Raw genomic sequence first — 7486 nt, forward strand, 5'->3', positions numbered from 1 at the left:
CTCCTTTTCGGTTGAAGAGTCAACTATACTTTTGATACATATAGAATAGTCTTTGATGCCTTCGGTAATAACTATTGGTGGTAGTTTAACTTTTCCCTCTGGTTTTTCTGGTTGAGCAATAGATGCAGGGCCGTTTTCTTCTTCGTCATCCATCCTTTCAGCGTTGCCTTTTTCGTTCAGTGAGCTTAGTGCTCCAAAGCTGTTGTATATTGGTACCGTAGAGTTGTTAAGACCGGGGTTGCTTCCAGTTCTTCTTATTTTGGAAAGGTTGTTTCCAGGTGAATCGCCACCCATGGCGAGAGGTAGTTTTTCAATCCCAATCGATCAATTCGTTTCTCCGCAATCAAAATCATATGAAGCACAACCATGCAATCATAATCAATTCATCAATAATGAATCAATCAATCGAATTCAATGTCGTTCAGGTGTTTTTATAGGTACCTTACAGCCATATATTTTTTCCAAGAGGAAGCGCATATAGCCGTATCGTCCGTGAATATAGCTATATTTGTTTTCTTTTTTTTCTTAATGTGATTAATATAATATATAAATAAGATTGGACCTAACATTGAGCCTTGTGGTACGCCTGCTACAATTTTTTGTGGTTTGGATTTCAGATTATTGTCTGCTATGCAGAATATTCTGTTGTTCAAGTAACTAACAAGTATTCTAATTATGCTCATGGAAATTTTTATTTTACTGAGCTTGTATATTAAGTCTCTGTGACAGATGGTATCGAACGCTATTTCAATATCCAGCATTACTGCTGCTGTGTGTTTATTCAAATTAAATTGAGCAGATATGTATGATTTGTAAGTCTGGCTAATTGTTGGAACGAGCTGTGTTTTTGCCGAAATCCAAATTGTTTCGGTATGCGTAATTTATTTATTGATTCCTGTTTATTCATTCGGTTTAGAATAATGATTTCAAAAAATTGTACTTAGCGTCGGTAGTAAGATAATTGGCCTGTAATTTTTTGGAAATAACTTGTCTTTGCCTGGTTTTTGACAGGCGAGGACGTTAGCTACATATATTTTTTTAGGAAAAGATGACAATTTGAAGCAAGAATTAAAGATATGTGTGACTTGAACTATTGCTTTGCATAGTAGGTTTATATATAATCCCCGTATCGATGTCACAGTCTGAAGAAGCTAATTCGTTTTTAAGAATTTTAACTAAGTAGATTCGCTATGTTCAATTGCACGTTGATTTCCTTCCAGAGGCCTACACGCTCTTGAAAGTTATGTTGGTCTTGATTATGATTTCTTGTAATCCATGCATTTTGTTTTGTTGGAGGTTGTATAGAAGTTCTGAGTGGGTTTATGGAGTTGTTTCATTCTAGGTTTTGATGTTAAGGTTCATTTCCTCTGCCATCGATTTATGTCGCCCCTTGAGTAATCTCTCCTTGCTGAATTTTGTCCTCGTTGTTTGTCCACGTTTTTTTATGGCGAATTGCCGGAAAGTCCACTGGATCTGGCATTTGTTGTTTTTCTTACGTAATTCATTTGATTTTTTGCATCAGAATAAATGAGGTATTTTAACTTCAACCATCAGCTCACTTCACTTCGTTAAAAGCTGACGGGAAAAAATGTATTGAATATACTTATACAAAAAAAAAGTTTTTATGAAGATATTAGCAAGATACGGCAAACATAGACCGAATCCCATGCATTTGGCCCATTGTTTCCCCCTTCACAATCAAAGAAGTGAAGTTAGCTGGTGATTGAAGTTAAAATACCTAATATGCGAATATAATTATGCATCAGGTACTTAGTGTGTAATTTTGAAAATCTCTAGAGAGAATTTTCAAAGCTACTTAATTTAATACGAAAATCGATCTCTGATGAATATTTATTTGTATGTTTCTATTTTACAATTATAATTATACACCTAAGTCTCGATAAAATCAGTTATATATTGGGAAATTGACCAGGAAATTAATCTTGGAAAAATCTGCAAATATTTTTATAATACTTTTACTTCAATTTATAATGTTTATATTTTTATTATACAAACATGCATTATAAATGTAAATAACGGATTCTTTTATTATTTTAGAATGTTCATATATATTAAAAAAAGGTAATATGACTTTAATCTTTCTCTAAAAAAATAGGTTTGTCACGAAAATCTCTAAAGCATTGTTATTGCTTGCCCTAAATGCCAATTGGGTAATTTGAAAAACTCAATGGAAGGAATGTTGCCAAATTCACACAATTGAGCTTCCAAATGATCAAGATTTATCAATGTAAAATTTTTTTATTACATTTTTAGTTAAAATAATTAATTTTCAAACTCGAAAAAATGAATTTTCAACAACATAATTAAGTTTTTATCCAAACTGATAAAACTCGGATAAAAAAATGAATTCTCAACAAAAAGTGTAATATTTAACATTTCCACGAGAAAGTACTTTAATTTTCAATAAAAAAACGTGAAATTAAACTAAAAAATTTAAATTTCTAACAAAAAAGATTGAGTTTTCAACCAAGAAAAAATTTTTAATCGAGAATGAAAAAGAATCTCAAAGTGTTCAGTTTTTGTGTCATAAAGACGAATTTTTGATAAAAAATTCCAACCCAACAATATGCATTTTCTACCAAAATAATTAGGTTTTTGACTAAAAAAAGGGTTTTCACCAAATTAGTGAAATTTCAACTGAGAAAATACAACTTTCTGCAGCAATATAATAGCTAAAAAGCTACATTTTTATTTAAAAAATTAATAATTCAAAAACGAAATTTTTAACATACTCTGTTAAATTTGTAACCACGGAAATTAACTTTTAAATAAAATGATGCATCTTTAATAAATAAAATTAAACAACTAGTTGAATTTTCTACCAAGAAAAGGCAATTTTTCAACAATTAGATGAATTTTCAACAAAAAATTTAATAGTTTAATTTGAAGTCAGAGAAATAAGTTTTTAACCAAATAATATAAATATTAAACGATATAGTTAAGTTTATAATCTTACAGATAAAATTTCAACCAGCAAGTTGAAATGCACATAAAAAAAAAAAAAAATTTCGACGAAAAAGGGAAGTTACAGTTTTAGTTGAAACATGAATGTTCAATTTGAAAAAAAAGAACTAATTCTTAACCAAAAAAATGAATTTTCAACCCTGCGGATGAATTTTCAAACAAATCTTATAACTTCTAAAGGAATTTTTTAAACTAATAGTTGAATTAAGAAAAGAAAAACGTTAGTTTTCTTTTCAGAAAAATTTCAACAAAATAGAAAAACTTTCAAGTAAAAAAGATATATTTTCAACAAAAAATAAAATAGATTAATTTTAAGTTAGATAATTAGGCTTTTAACCAAGTAAAATCAATTTTTAACCAAATATTTTAATTTTTAAAGGAATCTTTATCGTAATACGGCCATTCAAAAATAAGATAACCCAAACTGTTCAAATTAAAATGTTAAAAATAACAATATTTAACAATTCAGATATTTACGATATATTCAATCACATGTGGAAAAGAAAATACAGAAAAGTTTCTTTTCTTTAGTATGTACTAAAAGATAAAAAATTTGAAATTTAAACTTAGTTTGAGATAATACCCATCATAGTTAATTTAAAAATGTTTTTAATACTTGGAGAATATGAGAAAAGTGGTAACGGATGGGATATAGGAGGGTGATAACGGATTGGACATTTGGCATTAAAAGTACCGTGTAAGATCATTACACATTTTTTAAAAAGAGACTCTCTTATTTTCTTCATAATCATCTCAGAAATCCTTTTTTTTCCCCAACACAATTTTCTCGAAAATTTTGGTTGAAATAATTTTCTATCGAAATTTTGTTGACAACAATTCTGGTTGTTTTCATGAAGCCTATAATGTAACAATGAAAACAAAAAATTTCTAGAATTGTTTAGACAATTTATTATTTATAATAATATTCTGTTAGAATAATGCTAGAAATTTGGAGTTTTTTAAAATTATTTGTATCTTTTCTTTTACTTTATAGTTCTCAGCAATCACTTCAAGAAAAAATTACATTCGTAATTTGATTCGTCTAACTCCTTGAATAATATCGAAACAGTCACTCAGTTTCCCATTTACTCTTACACTCGCTTTGCTACCTAAATATTTGATCTGTACATGACCTTCCTGGCATAAACCCACTTTGAACTTCCCAAATCTTGGCTTCTGTTATTTTCATTACACTACGAATAAGTATTTTTGAATATATTTTACTTACGGTGCTTAATAAGCTGATCCCTCTGTAATTATTGTACTCGCTTTCATCTCCCTTTCTCTTGTATATTGGTACGATATTCGCTTTTTTCCAATCGCCTGGGACGTCTCCCATCTCGAAGCATAAATTTATAAATTCGCACAGTCTGTGTGGTATGCACGCGCCACCGTGTTGCATTTCAGCGTTAATAACGTCTACACCGGCAGCCTTACCGTTTTTCAAGTTCTTAATTATATCCCTAATGTTAGTGACACAGATTTTCTCAATTGAGTTTTCCATCGCATCGTGTTCAACATCGCAGTTGTCGTGTCCTATAGTTTCATCTCCGAATTGTGTCCTAAAGTAGTCTCTGAAAGCCTCTAGTATTCCGTCTGCATTATATACCATTTCCCCCCTACTATTTCTCATGTTGACAATTTCTGTACTTTTGTTTCCTTTCATTTTTTTTATAAAGTAGTGCTCAATGAAATTAATAATCTAGAATTCGTAGACTCAGTTGTTATTTATAATGAAAGTGCGATGTACAAGTAAAATTTTTCCTAATTTTGCTCTAAATGGTCAAAATTTAAGGGGAATACAATTAATTGTAGGTTAAGTCTGTTACTTATTTGCTTAATTGAACTTTTCGACTTATAATCCAATTTTATTTTTGGTTAACAGGAAGAATGTATCATGTTTTATTATTTAAAATCGAAATTTACAGATAAACTTATTTTAAATTTGTGAAAAATAAAATTATATGATTTTTCTTGTAAGTGATTAACATGAATGGATACGAAATTTAATATACGCGCTCTTAATGGCGATTTCATATACTTCATATATTAATTTTAACATTCATGGGTATATTAAATTTAATATTATTTTTAACCGTGCAGTTAACACACTGCGGGATGGTTTCTTTAAGTTTTTTACATTCCTGTGTGATGTGTGTTTCCAGGCACTTGACACACTTAGGGGTGACATGGCAATTCTTTGTCCCGTGTCCGAATCGTTGGCATCGTCGGCATTGTGTCGTTCTCTTACTATTTCGATATTTTTTCCACGAAATTCTCATGAAACAGACCACTTTGATTTTGTAGGCATCTATTAGTTTCACATCTTTACTTAATGTCACTTGGTATATTGGGCTCACAAATTGTCTATCACTTTTTTGCTTCATTAAAATAACACTAGAAATCTTGAGACCTTGAGTTTCAAGGCTGTTTGTTATATCACTAGGCTCAAATAAGCCCAGACCACGAATAACTAGTTTCACTAACTTGTCAGTCTTTTCGCCGAATGTGTGGTACGGTATATTCTGTGTTATGAAGAGTTCCAGGATTTTTTCATAATCTTCCGGCAGGTCCGTATATATTGTAATTCTTGAAGAACTTCTGTTCTTCGAAATTTCAGGTTCTCCTTTAGTGACCTCATGTATGAGATTTATCAGCATCGCCAGATCATCAATTTCCTTTTCAATTATGATAGGGGGGTTCTTTTGCTTCTTGCTGTCCTTCTTGGAAGGGAAGGCTGCAGCATCATCTTTGAAGTCCTTCGTAGGTTCAGTTTTGTCCAGTTTAGGTTCATCGACATCACCAACATCTGGGTCCATTGAAGAATCGGTAGGTAGTGAGCTGAACCTGTTGGTGAGCTTTATTGGGCTTCCATTGATAGCTTCCTCGCTCAAGTATGGTTTGAATTTCTTAGTCTTGCTTTGGTCATCCTCGTTATTTAAATCCCTGACCATTAGTTTTCCTGATTTGGGCATTGTGGCTGGGAGAGAGAGTGACCACAGGTCACCTTCCTCACCTAGGCACTTTTTCGTCACAACACCTGGGCGGCGAGCCACACACCTTCCGCCCAGACGGTCGAAGACACTCGAGCCACACTCCTTTGTCTCTTCATTTCACTAAACTTGGTAAAAGCACTGCACTATGTTCAACGTCACTCTCTTCAAATCTCGTGATCAGTTCATTCTCAAGCTCTCAATCTGCAATTCATCTCTTCTATCCGCTGGTCTGCTCCATTTTCTGGTTGCTGTATATGTGGGACTTAGATGCCCCTCCATCGATTTTGTTGAGTGCCCCTACTTTTTGCAGCACCGTTTGTGGGGCCCACTAATTGCTGTTGTAGAGTTAGGCCAGGATCTGGAAGTATTGTTCGTTGTCTGGATCTGAGATTCGGGTAGTTGGTTTCATTATACTGCGGCGCTTCTTTGGTATTAATCCTCTGAGTTCGGTTTCTACTTCTCCTTTCGTCAATTTTTTTTATGTGCTTTATGTATGCTGGACAGCCTGTGTAATTAGAAAGATGATTTCCATTGCAGTTTGTGAACTGGGGGTTTTCATCCGTTTTCTTGTCGCACTTCTGAGTGTGATGATCCTTTATGCACTTTACACACCTGGGTTTAATTTGACAGTGTCTTGAGTGTCTTGAGTTTGACAGTGTCTTGTCTATGCCCGAATTTTTGGCATCTGTGGCACTATGTTTCTCTTCGTGGATTGCGATGCTTTTCCCACTTGATGCGAACATATAGTATATAGTTTATTTTATATGCTTCGGTAGCTTTAGACACTTAATGCAGTGTGACCATGTAAAAGTGATAGCGTTGTTGTTTGTTTTTTGCGGTTTCCATCTCAACGCATCTGATTATACTCAGCCCCTGCTTTTTGAGATCCTCTGTAATTTCTCCCGTGTCATAATTCGGTAATCCCTTGATTACCAACTTGACTGCTCGCTCATCCTTGATGGCGTTGGTATGGTCCTCAAGTTTAATAGCATGAAACATTTGTATGAGTTTTTCGTGGTCTTCCATGTTTTTGGTATTTATTGTGTAGGTGAGGATGCGTTGTCTCAGCTTGAGTTCTTGGCAACGGCAACATTTTTTGTTTTCTATGTGTTCTTTGCAATAGGCACACTTTGGTGGCTCGTCGCGTGCTTTGTCAAAAGCTGCGGTGAGATGTTCTTTAAGGCATTTTACACATTTTCGTCAATTTCTACAATATGCCCCATGTCCAAATATTTGACATTGTTGGATTATTTCAACTATTGTATATATGTATATAGAGCAAAATATAATCTACATTTAGAGTAATGAAAATAATATGTTATAAGTCGTGTGTGTTCTTCGATTCTAAGATGTTTAGAATAAAGCTTCAAGAGTTATGCGTAATCTCAGTAACATAAACTGTCAACCATGATTTAAGTGTGTATAGTGCATGAATGTGATATTGGTGATACGTTTCATCGTTAGTTCAAAATCAGATCTTGATGAGTAAAGACGTGCCTTCAAAG

This window comes from Belonocnema kinseyi, chromosome 1 (assembly GCF_010883055.1).
Source record: "Belonocnema kinseyi isolate 2016_QV_RU_SX_M_011 chromosome 1, B_treatae_v1, whole genome shotgun sequence".
In the NCBI taxonomy this organism is placed as follows: Eukaryota; Metazoa; Arthropoda; class Insecta; order Hymenoptera; family Cynipidae; genus Belonocnema; species Belonocnema kinseyi.